Source organism: Vulpes lagopus, chromosome 2 (assembly GCF_018345385.1).
Source record: "Vulpes lagopus strain Blue_001 chromosome 2, ASM1834538v1, whole genome shotgun sequence".
Taxonomy (NCBI): Eukaryota; Metazoa; Chordata; class Mammalia; order Carnivora; family Canidae; genus Vulpes; species Vulpes lagopus.
Genome location: NC_054825.1, coordinates 91,454,026 through 91,468,363, shown reverse-complemented (window position 1 = coordinate 91,468,363; position 14,338 = coordinate 91,454,026). Strand labels below are relative to the sequence as shown.

Below are 14,338 nucleotides of genomic sequence, written 5' to 3'. Positions count from 1 at the left end.
CTGGAGACATGCAATGTCCATCTGCCCACCTTTTGTGATGGTAACGTTAATCACTCAGTCATGGTGTTATCTAGTGTGTCCACTGTATAGTTACTATTTCTCCTTGTAGCTAATAAGCAATTATGCAGATATCCTGGTCCATACCAACATTACTCCATAGATTTAACATTTCTTAATGATCCTTGCCTGAATTCTTCACTGTGAGTTTTACAAAATAATGATTTTCCATATTTACTACTCATCCCACATTTATAGCATACTACTGTAAGCAAGAGCCTTCCCTTCCTTTCACCCTTATTTATTTATTATCAGTGTGGACTTGTAGATTTCTATTTTTTCAATGACTTCTGATTAATCACTGCCCCTAATTATTTTATTTCTCAAATTGTCCCAATGGGAGCTCCTTCAATCTGTTCCCTGTGTCCTTGTGACAAGGCCTCCTCATTTTTGAGGGGCATTTCCTTAAGTTTTCAACAAAAATGTGTAGGTTCACAACCATCTCACACAACTTTCTCAGGAGTTTTCCTGATGTAACTTGAATCAGTCCCCATATGCAGAGGGTAGGTAGAGACTGAAGAAAGAGGCCACCCCAGCATGGTAGGTGGCAATTTTAAGAATAGCAAAGGGAGGGCAGCCCGGGAGGTTCAGCGGTTTAGCGCCGCCTTCAGCCCAGGGCGTGATCCTGGAGACCAGGGATGGAGTCCCACGTTGGGCTCCCTGCATGGAGCCTGCTTCTCCCTCTGCCTGTGTCTCTGTCCCTCTCTCTCTCTCTCTCTCTCTCTCTCTCTCTCTCTGTCTCTCATGAATAAATAAATAAATAAAATCTTAAAAAATAAAGAATATCAAAGGGAACTTACACATGAGGCTTGTTTTGGGTAGCAGCAAGATGAATGGATTCCCACACCTGCCCTCCAAATCTTGAGAGGCCCTAACTAGGCTCAGTCACATATACTGTGCAAGTGTTTTTGACACTGCATCACCATCTCAAGGCTGTGTCGTTGGAGCAGCTGCTGGGAGTGTGAAAGGCAAGCTGATCTCACATTCCATGGACAGGTGAAGGGAGTGAAGAGCCTTGGGGTGCCTAGATCCAACTCACAGGTCAATTGGTGCTCATATCTTTTTGACCGTGTTCCTTGACAAAAGCAACTTTTCAGTATCTTATTGTCCTTAGCTTACCCAGCCTAGGAAACTCATTTCTCTGAGAATCTCTGATTCCTTTTAGTGGAGATGGAGTCAGAAGTCAAGATCTAGGGGCACATTCATTGCGTTAAACATCATTGTTCTGAAGTTCTTTCAGTAGACAGAGCTAGGAAAAGTGCATGTGTGCGTTTATCTGCATGTGGATACATACATATATTCAAATACACATTTTAGAAATCATGAGTCCTCATCAATATCTCCAATTGCAATCCATCCTGTCAACATACTTTCTTGCCTTCCACAACATCATAATAGGATGATGAAAGATCCTTCTGGCTACTCTGTGGACAATGTACTCCAGGGTGGACAAGTGTAGAAGCAGGAAGGCCAATTGGAAGATATTGTAACAGTTCAAGGAACAAGGGATGGTAACCCAGACAAGAATGACAGTGGTGGAAGTACTAAGGACTGGTCATACTTGCATTTTTAAGGTTTAGATTATAGTGTAAGGGCAGGATATGCTGTGTGAGAAAAGGAGAGAGATCAAATATTACCCCAGAGATTTAATGTGAGCACTGGGTCTGAGCAATGACTCAATTGGAAGAATTTTCAGTGGAATTTATTTGACACTTTAAAAAAAGAAAAAGAGCCCTATTTCAGTAGGATCCATTTAAGATGTGGAAGTGAACACAAGTTCAAGATGACCAATGAAGTCTCTACAAACCCAGATTCTTTCATTAGGAAAATATTTGAAAGTCAAACACTTACATACTTCCTTTACCCACCTAAGGGAAGTGTTTGGGATACACAAATCCCAGAGGGGAAGCTGTGCAGCTGAGGAAGATGCCTAACATGAACAAGTTCTGGGAGCAAAGCAAGAAAACAAGCCTGCTTTCCAGGCATTCCTTTATTTTATTTTTTAAAATTTGTTTTATTGCAAAAAACACTTAACATGAGATCTACTCTACCCTCTTAACAATCTAAGTGTACAATACAACACAGTTACCTGGAGGTACATTGCTGTACAGTAGATCTCTGAGTAATTCCCTAACACTAGAACACATTCAATGTACATTCCAAAGAAATTGCAAAGAAAGCAAGAATCACATTGCCTAATGACATATATACATCCTATGTATGACAATCACAGGGGAGCAAAAGGACTCATCATCCATCAAGAATATAACTACTTTCATTTTCTGGTGGCAGAGTCGAGAAGACGTACAGAAATGGCTCCTCTCAAGGAGAAGGAAAGGAAGGAAAAATAGGTCATCAGCTTGGACCTCATGTAGTTGAAGGAGGAAATGTGTTTAGTGTCTGCTACATCTTTGCATCCTTCAATGACAGTTTTGTTCATGTCTCCAGTCTTTCTGGCAAGGAAATCATCTGCTGTGTGACTAGAGGGATGAAGGTGAAGCTGACCTAGATGGGTCTTCTCCCTACGCTGCTGCCATGTTGACTGCCCAGGATGTAACCCAGAGGTGCAAGGAGCTGGGCACCACTGGCCTCCACACCAAACTCTGGGCCGCAGGAGGAAATCGAACCAAGACTCCTGGACCTTGAGCCTAGTCAACCCTCAGAGCCCTTGCCCACTCAGGAATGGAGATTGGGTAGATGGAAAATGTCACCCTCGTCCCCTCCAATAGCACCCACAGGAAAGGGGGTCACCATAGTAGCCATCTGCGAACAAGATTCCTCAAATTTTTGTTTTCTGTGAGTAAATTGCCTTTGTGTAAGGAAAAGTAACAATATGACTACTTTCATTTCTTTACGTTTCTCTTAGCCATGTTAACAGACATGTAATTTCTACACTGAAGCCATCAACGCATGTTTTATGATTTAACTTTTAGTTCCTGCTTTTATTTTTATTGAGCATTATAAGAGAAGCATTTAAATGTATCTGACTATTCCTTGTTTGGGATTACTCATGTCATCTTTTCATAATGTGGACACTTGCTTTTGTACCCCCACCCCTGAGAACCTTCCAAACAAATAAAGCCTTCCAGAGTGCAGACTTCACAACTCTCATTATGCTTTACCTTATTGCTTACATCCTACCTTACTTCAGGATAGGGATGTGTTTCAAGTCACATAAAGAAAAATGATTAATAATTTATCTACTGATTCATTTGATCCTTTAACCAGGCCCCAGGATGTCAAATCTAAGGCCGCTTTCATAGATGAACCTACCAAACACAGTTTGATCTGCTTCCTTTACTATGGACATTGCTCTCATGAATGAAATTCCACAGCAATGGCTGGATAGGCATTTGGATATAAGTTTATCTAAACATCCACACAATAGCCTATCTCAAACCCAGAGAGGAATCCCAGCTATCCATGTTTCCCAGGTCCAGACAGACAGTTCCAGTGGGTGATGACACCTGAGGAACAGCTTCCTATCTGTTCAGTCTAGAACTGCATACTCCATATCTCGTGCAAAATTCCAAAGCTCTATCTGAAAATTCTGAACACTGCAGAGCTTTCCTTATCTCTGAGAGCCCAGGGGCCTGTGGAACCAGCACTTCCTGCATGATGGGAATAGGAAACACAGCGAATATGATTTATTGAAGATGTTTCATGCTGTACTTGTGCATCACCAAACCCCACACTGTCTGCACAATTGTTGATCTCCCCTGCTTACGGAAACATTAATGTCTACGATGCACTCGCCCAGGAAATGGTGTGGAATAGATGCTGGTATGTTGACCTTCAAGCACTTGAGAAGCCTGATTGGGCTAGACCGATAGGAGGAGGAAGCTGAGGCAAAGGAAATGACACAGAACTTAAAGGCAATTGTTTTAAAACTGCAAAGTCTGTGGGAATGTGATTTTACGCTTGTTTTCCCATCACAGCTTTGTTCACTACATACTCCTATCATTGCCCCTCTGCAGGAGATGATCTATTTACAACTGCATGGACCTGGAAATTTTAACATTTATTCCAAGAGAATGCTGTTAAACAGATCAAAATTTGAACCTCTAAATCCCAAATATCACACACATATGGGAATAAAAAATAGGATTCTTGTGCTGGAGAAAGGGGGCCTCATCTTGCACCTCACAGCCACTTTTTCTTGGCATTGTGTTAGCAATTTCCTGGTAGCAAGTCTCAGTGAGGTGTTACCTGGAAGTCTGCCAAATCGGTCTTATGCAATTTGTTACAATGACTGTAGGTCACAATCTTTAACTATTGGCAGGTGTTCTGGGCTTGCCCTCACTTGAGGAGCCCCAGCTAATCCCATTTGGTATAATTCTTTTCTGTTGAGTTCTTGAAGATCCTCTTATATACTCTCTGGACCAGAAAAATTAGCTAGTGTGAGCTCAAACACTCAAATCTCCACCCTGCTCAGAAGGTCAATTTCTGAAAGCTGAGAGATCTTTTGAGAGCTCTTCACATATCTCTGTCTGTTTTCCAAAGATTTTTCAGAGTATTTGTGAAAATGAAGGGAATGTCGCAAGCAGCAACATATTGTCAAGGGTTACCTGACTGCCCCGTAACTGTAAGTATGAGTCAGCTTGGGTTGCTATAACAAATACCATAGACTGAGGGACTTCAATAGCAGATCCTTGTTTCTCACACTTCGGCGGCTGCAAAATCCAAGAGCAAGGTGCTGGCCAATTCTGTTCACAGTGAGAGCTTTCTTCCTGGCCTCCAGAAGGCCACCTCAACAAAAGAATATTTGTCACCTGGGAAGGTGACCACCTTAAGCAGTTATGACTTCCAGAAGTTCAAGAGCAGAAGAATGTTTGTTGTTCTTGGTTGTGAAGCCATCGGGTGACATGCAGGTATTCATTCAAAGCCCAGGATCAAAAGATAGCTTATGCTGCAAAAGCTGTTTGTGACGCAAACACTAGGGACAGGCTAGCCCTTGAGGCCCCTTTCATTGTTGTGTCTACCCAAGATTTATGAGTAGAGAACTGGGAGAAAGGGATGATTGTTCTAATTACCTGGGGCTTCTGGGTCTCCCTTCTGTCCAACTATCCTGGTGCACGGAGATGGCTCTTCATCCGTGGATTCTCTCACTATCTCACCCTTTGGTGAAGGGCTCTGCCTTCCTGGCTATCATGTTGCCTCTCACTCCAGGGCTGCCTCCTCACCTCAGAGAGGATGCCCCTCCAGGCTCCGACTGGCCTTGTGGTCGCTACCGACTGTGTTTGGAGATTAAGAACAGGAAAAAAAAATCAACACAAAAAGATATGTTACCTGTCCATTGTTCCCCAAATTCCCAGGGTGGTTGTATTGTGCATCTCAGCTCCTTTAGATTTTCCTTACAACTGAGCCAGGATTATTTTCTTCCAGTTGCCAGATAAACACTACATGGGGAGCCTCACTTCTCTCCAGTTTTATCAGACTGCCTGCCCCATTCTTCCATGCTAATACTAGCTATGGCAAATGACTGGGTTATCTGTTCTTTTGTACTTTGTTTGCCTTTTATGATTAACTTTTATCTTAAGCAAGTGCTAACTTTTCTGTAAAGAGCATTTCTTCCTGCCAGGCCACAGGATCGTTGTATATTGGGGAGAAATAAAGACTTTTTATTACACCTCTTTTTTAAATGTTTTAATTTTTATTAATATATAGATAATGTAACCAGCTCATTTCTCTAGGTTCCTGTCCTTCTGTTTGGAGGACTGTTGATTTCAAGTGATCATAAATAACAGAAAGAATGGCTATGGCTCACAAAAACAAGTGATTACCAGAAATAACCTAGAAATGCTCAGAAAACTTTCCCATGTGCTATGTTTATGGCACAGAATTTATTATTCAAAACTCATGTCTGTCTTGCAGTCTAACCAGCCTCCCTTACATTTTCATACATGGGAATGTCCTTTTTATGACTTAAAAAAAATCATAGGCCTATAGTAGGGAAATGTTGATTGAGAAAATATCTGAAAATACCATAACTTTAACATTTTAAGATGCAGTTGGATTTTATCAGTGGTCAAATCACCTAGATACATTTGAATAGTGATAGCACGTATATGTGAGAAACTTATTTGGGGTACAGGCAAAGCTTTTGTGACACACATATTAGGCACTTGAAAAATATTGAAGAGGTTGTCTTTATTACTCTTTCTATATTTTTCTTATTCAGACAAATTATTTTTTACCATTAATTTGAAAACACATGTAAGTCACACAAAAACATCTTGAGGTTTATGCCCCCTTTTATCTTCACATTTATTTGAACATTTATCTGATGGCCTGTAGTATAATTGTATGGCCCCAATGGTCCCTGGAGTATTTAACAACAGGCTCTGTAACTGGGGAACTTTCAAGTTTGCTTTCTAGAAATTGTTCAATCAATGATGAGTGTCTGAGATGCAAAAAGGTCTAAGATAGTGGTTCTCAAATATTCTTTTTGCCCTAGAGCCCTTCCTACAAAGCCAGTCTTAGTCAGAAGCCTCAATGTAAAACATATTGTTGTGGAGGTGTGCTCATTGAGGAAATGTCCAGAAGCCTCCCTACTCTCTTATCTCATAGAAGTCTCTGGAGAACATCAGGGAAACCCTGGTGCCCTGAGGTGCATAGTCTGAAAACATCAACCTTTCCACCAGGAGTCTGGTCATTCTAGTTCTGCTAACCCTGGCTAAGTGATATCTAGCAAGTCCCTTTTCTAGTTTTAAATGTCCTCATCTGTTTAGAGAGGAGTTACAGCCAGATCTGTCAAGACCTCTTCTGTTCTAAATTATAAACTCCCACTTATGTCTTAATACTTTTACTTTCTTTTAATTTTCTAAGAGGCTGAGGTTCTCTTTAAAATAGGGTCTGTCCCCAAAGAGACAAAATCTCCGCGTGTCCCCGGGAGAGGTGGGCACCCAGGAGGCTGAGTGGCAGTGCTGCTCTGTGGCTGTTGCAGGAAAAAGCCACTGAGAATGAGCCTAACTTCAGGAGAATCTATTCCATGAAAGCCAGAAGCCAGCTTGGAGTCCTAGGAAAGAAGGAAGCCATGTCAGAGGTATACTTCAAGGTCATGACTGGAGAGCCAATGGTGGAGAGCTTGGGTCTCAGCTGGAATAACCTTCAATTCCTCAAGCACCCTTCCCCTCAATCCTTCCTATATTTAAATCTTTCCCTAACCAAGGAGAAATTGTTCTGCTACCTGTGAACAACCAACTGAAGACAGGAACATAAAGCTCTGTCCTTTGAGGAGCTACCTGGTAGCCGAATTCTTACCTTTAATAATAGTAATAGTAATGTTAATATATTCTATGTACCAATTGCTATGCATAGACACTTCACATGTATTTTGCCCTTTAAACCTCACTGCAAGCCTTCGCTATATTCATGACTTTGATTCTCAGTTTATAAATGAAGAAACAGGCAGAGGCTAAGCAGCGTCCTGAAGTCACAGTGTTAGTAAGTGTAGAGCTCTAATTCAAACCCAAGCCTGTCTTATTTGCTCTCTCCTTGCTCTTCTGACCCAAGAGACGGACATTATCTCTGTATCTACACATGGGATTCTCTTTTGCTTTTGTTAGACTCCAATCAGTTATAATTCCTTCCTATTCTTCACCCTTAAAATACACTGTTGGAGACAATAAGCTATAGTGAAAAGGGGGAATTCTGAAGCCATAATGCCTCACTGTATATTGGCTGTGTAATTTTGGATGAGCTATTTAATCCTCTCTGCTTCTGTTTTCTCATCAGTAAAAGGAGGTTAAGAATGAGTCTTACCTCAAATGGTTATTTGATGTCGAAAGTAAATAAGACAAAAGACCAGAATCTGTTACAATAGTGTTTGAGTGTATAACATATACTCAATGAATATTATTATTACTTTCCTTGCTTATAAGAAATACATTCTGCACTGCCTATGTTGTTGAGCTATATTTGTAATGTTTGTGCCTACGGTTATCTGTACCAGCAGGGACTGGCAAGGTCAGCCAGTGGGTGACCAGCAGGGTCACTCTATCAGTACCACTCATCACAATGTCACATGAAAACAAATACTCACTAAATGCTGTGTGGGTGATTGTCTTAGTCTGTTCAGGATGCTATAACAAAAATACTATAGACTGAGTTATTTAAACAACACGCATTTATTCCTTAAATATTTCTGGATGCTGAGAAGTCCAAGATCATGGTGCTGACAGATTTAGTGTCTGGTGAGAGCCTGCTTCCTAGTTCATAGATGGCAGTCTTTACACTGTGTCCTCACATAGCAGAAGGGAAAGGGAGCTCTCCGGGGTTCCTTTTATGAGGGCACTGATTCCATTCTTGGGGGGTCCACCCTCATAACCTAATCACATGCCAAAGACCCTGCCTCCAAATATATCACACTGGGGGTTGGGTTTTAACATATGGGGGAGAAGGGGAAACATTCAGTTTATAGCAACAATAATGGTGACTATGACACATTATTTTGGGAATTTATGGCCTGAATTTGTCCCTCTGAGGTGAGAAGGAAGGTTGTCATAGAATAGGACTCTTCATGCCACAACTAGTCTTCACTTATCTCCTTACGAAGAGGGAAATAAAGATTCTTGAAAACATCACATTACAACAACCCAACCTTCACTCCTAGGAAAAATGGAACTGTTGTATTGAATTCAACAGATTCTTTTCCATCAAGAAAAAAACTTCATTTTCCTGCTAAAATTGAGTTTGGAGGCCCTTTCTCTTCCTTAGCAGAACCCAATATGTTCAATTTCAGCAGCTACAAATGGTTTACTTGAAACTTGTGGTAGAATTATTTTCTACAGCAAAACTCATTTCAGCCTTTGTTTTCATTTCACTTCAGGCTTTCACAAAGGAAAAAAAAAAGCACCTTTAAATAGCCATATTATTACTGCTCTTTTTGTTAATAGAAATAACAAGAACACCACACAACAAACAAAATATTTTTTCACATTCACTTTTCTTGATATTCATGACAACCCTGTGAAGAAAGTAAAACAAATCCATCAGAAAACTCACTTTTTTTTCTCAGCATTCCCAGGTATTAAATTTTTATTTTAGGTTCTTTCCAGTAATATGCAATGTGAGATCATCAATGACATTTTGCTAGATCTTCCTGTTTTTGGACATTTGACCTTTGAATCTCTGTCCTCTTACTCCCAGTGGAATTGTCTTAATTAAAATTGTCTGGCATCTTGTGTGTTACAACAGCCTCCAATAGGTCTTTTTAGCACAAGTCAAAACAAATTGTCACTCATTGCTGTCAAAATCCTGCTCAGCCTTCCAAGATTGAGATTCGATCTTATGTCCCCCAAGTTTATCAAAATCCACCATCAGAATTAATGTCCTTGTCATCAAACTCTCATTGTCTTTTACTTACAGACCTTCTCATGATAATATGCGGTACATCTTACTTGAATAATATCTATGAATATACTTGTCTCCTTAGCTGTCAGTAAGACTGACTTATTCAGGTGTGCAATTGCTCAGATCCAGCATAGACCTTCCACTTGGTAGTATTTTCTGTTGCAAGAATGAAAAGGTCATAGCACTAAGGTGCTCTGAGATAGTCTATTTAATTTATCAATATCAGCTACTCTTATTATATAATGCCAGCAACATTTGTTCAATATTAGTTCTTCAGAAAATACAGTTTTTATTTATTTGTGTGTTTTGCACTAAGGTCACTTTAGTTGATATGGTAACAGAAATTCTTTTTTGCCCACAATTTCAGGTTGGGTCCTATGGAAACCTATTTGTAGAATAAATACAGATTTCAAACTGTTCCTGACCTTCAGACAGATGTTTAGAAGAAAATAGGGAAGTTGAATCTGAATTGGGACAATCTCATTCACGGACCCCCCTCAAATTAAGCAAGCTGTGGTTAAGTTGTAGAGTTCTGAAAGGTCATACTTGGAGAGAATTGAGTTTTGAAAAATGGGGTCAACGATAAGAGGATAATGTAATTCCAATTTGTCAGGATAAAAAGAAGTCTGTCTTTTAAAATTGAGCTTTGGAGAGAATCAGTTTTGTCTTAAAGTTATATACAGGAAGCTTCAAGAGAAATTGACTTTAACAAAACCAAAATTAAATATTGCTTGATAATTGGCAGGGTAAGTATTATGTGACATTTGTAGAGAAACAATCAGGAACAATCTTAAGGCTCTATTTGATATCTACAGTTGGATACCTATGAGACATCTTATACGTTGTGTGCCATAGTTTAAGTGAAAAAAAAAAAGCATGCATGGTGATTTTTCTTTTGTACATGACAAAAGAGGAAAGAGTAATGAAATTATATGTATATATATACATATATATAGAGAGAGAGAACGAGAGAGAGAGAGAGAGAGAGAGAGAGTTCATTTTTTTTAAAAAAAGATTAACCAATAATTTTAATGGTTAACATCGAAGGTTCATGAGAATGAAGTAGAGGGGACTGGAATAGGAGTGAGATTTCCCTGTTGGTTTTGATTTTTGTACCATGCAAATATTATGCATGATCAAACAATAAAATTGAATTAAAAATGGTGAAGTAAAAGCAAACCCTAACATTAAATAAAAACAATGGAAAAAAACTTAACTATATATCAAACTTATAGCAAAATCACATAGGCAAAATCAATCTAAATAATTTTGAACACAGTACTCTGGTTGTGCATCTTGTATGGGCAATATTTTAAAGATAAGAATAATTGCAAAAAAATCCTAAATTTTACTTATTAAGTTTGTTATGGTAGTGGTGTTGGTAGAATAATTATGAAATTATTTCTATGTATACTGAGCAAATGACTAAATACATTGATGTTTTGGGAACTAGGGTTCTAGCTGTACTGAGAGAGAGAGAGAGAGACAGAGACAGAGACAGAGACAGAGAGGGATATGACATGAGGGAAGGTGAGGAGAATGCTGTTGGGCTTGAATTCAAGATATCAGCATGAAACAATGATCTAAAAAGTTATAGATCAAATGACACCACAGTATTAAGTGAGCAAATGTAGCACCCATATTTCATCTTCTAAATATTATTGCCTACTAAAGATCAAGAGCTCCTTGTGGAAATAACTGATTCTGGGTTTGGGACTGGAAAAACACAAGATGAGTACAGAATATCCAAAAAGATAATCAAATACTGATGGGAACTTGACAAGAAGACAAAGAGGATTTTTCCTTTCATTAGTGACAGAGTAAGAGACACCTAATTTATCTTCCTATATTAAATAACTAGAAAACTGGGATATATATATATATATATATATATATATATATATATATATATCCTGAGGTATATTCCTGAGAAAAGGAAACAAAGACCTACAATTGACCCAGTCTATTGCTTGAAGGAAATTTCTAGGCTGCAGAATAGGAAGAAGGATCTGAACAGGGATTGGGAATCTCATTAAATTGAGGAGAAAAAAATTAGAATTCAAGAAGGCCAAGGCAGTCAGAATTTTCAGGGCAAGATACTGGAGAGGAGGCAACTGAGCTCCAATAATTCAGAGAGGCTGCAGCAGAGTACTGTTTTGTATATGCTTTGGAAGAAAATACTTGAGACCAAAGAAAGGAATACTGGAAAACAGTGGGCTGAAGAATTCCTGGAGCTCAAATGGGGCTGAGAATAATTTGCATTTCCACCAGACAGGGGAGAAGGATCTCATAACACACGGAACATTGGATAGAATCTTCAGAAAGGTATCATCCTTGTAGTATGGATAAACCTACACTAGACAAAAAATTGTTCTTGATCTATACCAACAACATTTAATCCACATAATGTGATGAATAAAATTGATTCGAAGTGCATGCCAGAACAAGTTCTAACAATAGTTACAGGAATACAACAAAATACAGCACTGACAATCTCAAAGTCTAACATCAAATTAGAAATTACTAACTATGCAAAGAAGTAGTGCAATATAACACATGTCTATGAAAAAAGTCAGTCAATAAAAATTTACCTCCCAAAGACTGAGATGTTCAAATTGGGAAAAGTATTAAAGTTGCTATTATAAACATGCTTGATATGCATCAGAGAGTAAGGGAAAATGGTAACATAATGAGCAGAAATTCCAGAGATGAAAATATAATATCTGAAATGAAAAATATACTAGATGGTATTAAAGCAGATGAACTGAAAAAGAAAATGTCAGCGAACTTGAAGACATTAAAATAGGTGCTAATAAATGAACTACAGAGAAACAAAAACTAAGTAAGGAAGAATAGAAAATGAGAGAGGAGAAAAGGGGAGGAGGAGGGAGGTGAGGGAAGAAGAAGAGGAAGAACAATAAAACAAACAAATGCAACAAGAACAACAAAGTTTCATGAGTGTTTAATAATAGCAAACAATATATATACATGGACTTTAACTCTGAGGAGGAAGAAAAAATATTTGAAAAAATCATGGCCAAAATGTCCCAAATTTATATATATGCAATATTATACATATATTAAGTCATAACTATATATATAATTGTATGCATTATGAATTATAATTATATCTATTTATATATGTAAATTTTCAGATCAAGAAGCTCAGTGGAACCACGAACATGATAAACCTAAAAGAAAATTACACTAAAACCCATCATACTCCCATTGTTAAAATTAGGGATAAAAAAATTAAAGCAACTAAAAATAAAAAGAAACATTATTAACAGAGAAACAAACATAAGAATTACAGCAGTTTCCTTGTCAGAAACTATGTAAGTTAAAAGAAAGACAAAGGAGTGACATATCTAAAGAACTGAAAGAAAAAAATAATCTAAAATTCTATAGCCAGCAAATATATCTTTCAAAAATGAAGCAACATAAACATATTTTTGACAATGAAAATCCAAGCAGACTTTCACCAGAAAAATAAAGGAAATTCTTTAAGTAGATACAAAATACCAGATAGATGCTTAGATCTACACAAAGGAATGGAAAGGACTAGAAAATGATGTAAATGTGGGTAAATAAAAGAAAATCTTTCTCATTTATAATTGCTTTCAACATAATTGACTGCTTAAAGCAAGCATAGCAATTGCTGATTAATAATACACACGGAAGTAAATTGTAGGTTAACAATAGCATAAAGGACTGGGGGGCGGGGGGGAATATGGAAACATATTGTTGCTTAAATTATCATAAGTTATGAATTATCATAGCATAAGTTCTTAAATTATCTATAAGGCAGTATAAAAATTGAAAGTAGATGGGACCAGTTAGCACACTGTAAACTCTATGCAACCACTAAAAACAAAACAGAAAAAATCTCATAGGAGTCCCTTTGAGGGGGCTTCCACTGATCACATTTGTGGCAAATTTGAACATTGATAGAATGATGACAGTGGTAGCACATTGATTTTTTTAAAAATCCATCAGTTCGCAGTAGTATTCAAAAACGAAGAAAGTGGGGATCCCTAGGTGGCTCAGAGGTTTAGTGCCACCTTTGGCCCAGGGCATGATCCTGGAGTCCTGGGATCGAGTCCCACATCAGGCTCCCTGCATGGAGCCTGCTTCTCTCTCTGCCTCTTTTTCTCTGTGTCTCTCATGAATAAATAAATAAAATCTTAAAAAAAAAAAAACGAAGAAAGAGAAATAGAGGGGAAGAAAGAAAAAAAGGAAGTTGTTTCTATAAAAGAATACCAATTAACTATATGCAGAAGAAATGACACACTTTTAAAAAACTTGCAGCTTTGCAACCCTAAGTAAATACATGATAAATGAATAAAAGTTTCATGGAAGAATAATTAATGGATTGCAAAATCACTGGATGAAAATTTTTAGAGGAACTAAATATTTATACAGTTTTAAATTTTTACTCCACCAAATATTATTTATTAATTACAAAGAGAAGTTTGTTTTGAATAAAGAGCCCCGACAGAAATTACTTTAAACAAGTAATTGAGCTTGGTATTCTCTACTAATGGGACTATTATGTACCATTTGATGAGATGCAGTCAGAAGTGTACATCAACTTTGAAGTATTCTTACCAAGCAGTTTTAATATGAATCTAATCATGGGGGAAAAATAGAACAAATTCAGAATGTAGCACGTTCTCCAAAGCAATTGTCCTGAATTAGTAAAAAATGTTCATGTCCAAAGAGTCAGCAAAAATAAAATTTTTAAAAATACAAGGTAATTGTCCTATATTAAAGGGGACAAAAGAGACTTGACACTCAGATGCAATGTGGGAAGCTGACTGGGAAACTGAGGCTTTCTAAGGATAGATAAGGGAAACAAGGTAGTGAGAGACAGAAACCAGAAACCAAGCTGGCTGTGTGCATCTCCAAAGCCTGGGCTCAACTTTTT

General features: G+C 38.0%; 1 pseudogene; it reads left to right on the top strand.

The window, feature by feature from the left end:
• Positions 1–2,360: 2,360 nt before the first annotated feature.
• Positions 2,361–2,886, top strand: LOC121477762 (annotated as a pseudogene).
• Positions 2,887–14,338: the final 11,452 nt, after the last annotated feature.